Below are 2,812 nucleotides of genomic sequence, written 5' to 3'. Positions count from 1 at the left end.
CGACAATGCATGTTAAACGCTAGAATGAAAACAAAAGATTAAACAAACCCCAATAAACATTGATATAAAAAACTAAAATGATAATGAATGAATGAATGAATGAATGAATGAATGAATGAATGAATGAATGAATTAATCATTAGAAAGAAAACGAAAGATTAAACGGATCCCAATAAACATTGATACACAAAACTAAAATGATTATGTATGAATGAATGAATGAATGAATGAATGTGAATCAATGGATCAACGAAAAGAATGAATGAATAAATGAATACGAATGAATGAACAAAAGAATGAATGCATAATAAGAAGGAATGAATCAATGATGAATGAATGAAGGGAGGAATGAATGAAGGGAGGAATGAACGAGCGAATGAATGAATGAATGAATGTCATCTGTTCTTATTATCATGGTCTCGTGTAATGGAAATAAACATACACGAAACGTTCAGATAAAAAAACAACACCTCAGAACAAATAATACCATTCAGAAACAGAACCACGCCCACAAAACATAAATATGTAACACATCTCCACTTTCACTTAATCCTGTCTACAAACACACAACACACAACCCTCTACCTACCCATGGCTCCTTGTCTCTTCCAGCGAGGGGACATGTAATATACACGGTCTTGTTTGCAAGCCGGGATTTATACGAAATAATATATATATTTTTTTTATAATTTTTTATTCAGTCATATACACAGAATACATATGCACTCGGAAAGCAATACAGCTTTATGAATACAGGTACTTCTCAAGAGGATATGGTACAGAGGAGGCCTAAGGCATAATCCACATCATGGTACAGATGAAGGCATAATCCACATCATGGAACAGATGAAGGCATATTTATGTATACAATTAAGAAGATGCAGTATTTATGGTACATCAAATTATGTTGCAAACATCAAGTGAATAAGTTATTTTACAGTTTGAGTAAACAAAGCCCATTTTCTATTAAAGGCAGAGAAGTCGTTATTTCTACGTGCAATATGATATTCAACGTCATAGATACTTCTTATTGTGTTCTTAAAAGCAACAAAGTCAACCTTTTCATTCTTAATACACTGGACGAAGATAAATCTTTTAGCAGCTACACTCAAATGGTTAATTAATACATCAGAGGTACCAAAGAGGAGCTCGTTGTCAGTTATAATTATACGAAATAATATTGCCCAGAAACAACAGTTTACTGTTGGTGTGTGGCTGTTTGAAATGAATCACTGCACAATGACGTTACTAAACAAATACGGCTTATATAGCGACCAGTCCAACTCTGTGGCGTACTGCGAGTGAATGAGTATTGTATTACGCCGCTTTTAGCAATATTCCAGCAATATCATGGCGGAGGACACCAGAAATGGGCTTCACACATTGTACCCATGTCGGGAATCGAACCCGGGTCTTCGGCGTGACGAGCGAACACTTTAACCACTAGGCTACCCGACCGCCCCGCCGTGCCGTACTGTGATATTTAAAGGAGACTTTGCTTGTCGTAAGAGGCGACTAACGGGATTGGGTGGTCAGGCTCGCTGACCGTGCTCAGCAATATTCCAGCTATATGACGGCGGTCTGTACATAATCGAGTCTGGACCAGAAAATCCAAATGATTAACATCATGAGCATCAATCCACACAGTTGGGATGCGATGACGGTTTTAGTGCTAATTGACTTAAACAAATTAAGACACATGTTCGCATAGTTCAACTGAAAAGGTTACGGTTGCTATGACAACACACGGCATAGGTTGTCCAGGTTTGCTTGACCCTTTAATCGATCAGAGTTGATGCCATTTTATTATCGTCTATCATTCATGATTTATTTCGATGAAACCACGTCTCACGTGTTGCCGAGCAACAGGAAGACGTGGGCTAATACGGGGGAGAACGATATTGACTGGTTGTCTGTTGCTGTGCATGTTCCGTTTCTACGCACTGCTGTGTAGTTAGCTGGGTGACTGTCTTTCCGCAACAGCCAATGAGGACCAGTTTAGAAATGCGCAACCAAAGTCATTCGCGATCACTCGTGTCATTCCGGGCCAAGCAAGTTGCAGAAAGAACCGATTATGTCAACAATCAGAAACCAAATTGCAGGTTAAGCGCCGGTCCGTTAAATGAACCTGACATTTTCATTCGTCGCTATTATACGTTGGGGGCCCAAAAGAAATTTACACATCAAGTTTAGCTTCGGTTTCATTGCCGCTTTACCTATCTGTAGAAAGAGGAGTGCACACAATGCAAAGGACCCGTGAAGATCCGGGGTAGAATAGGTCTTCAGAAACCCATGCTTGCCATAAAAGGTGACTATGCTTGTCGTAAAAGGTGACAAACGGGATCGGGTGGTCAGGCTCGCTGACTTGGTTGATGCAGGTCATCGATCCAAATTGCGTGGATCGATGCTCATGATGTCAATCACTGGATTGTCTGGTCCAGACTCGACATCGATCTAAACTATATTACAATGTATCCCTCAAACACTTACACTCAGCCTGATGCATAAACCAGTTATCGCTAAGTACAACAAAATAATTCGAATGAAACGCATTTTGCAAAGTTGGTTACCACGAATGAGTTTGGGTTTCGCGACCGCTGCACACGTACTAAAAAAGAATATGGTGTCTATTCAGATATGACTTTCTAAATTTTATCAATGGACATAGGAACAATGTAATTCAGGCTGTTAGTTACATGGTAGGCATATGTCTCTCACTAAATGCACACTGATCGCTGGAGTTGCCTTACAATATTTTAGAGACCGTCATTATGTGAAATCAAGTGCTTACCTCCCTTGACACAAAGGGAAG

This window comes from Haliotis rufescens, unplaced genomic scaffold (genome assembly GCF_023055435.1).
Source record: "Haliotis rufescens isolate VD_foot unplaced genomic scaffold, xgHalRufe1.0.p SCAF_49, whole genome shotgun sequence".
Classification (NCBI taxonomy): Eukaryota; Metazoa; Mollusca; class Gastropoda; order Lepetellida; family Haliotidae; genus Haliotis; species Haliotis rufescens.
Note: the sequence above shows the minus strand (reverse complement) of the source record.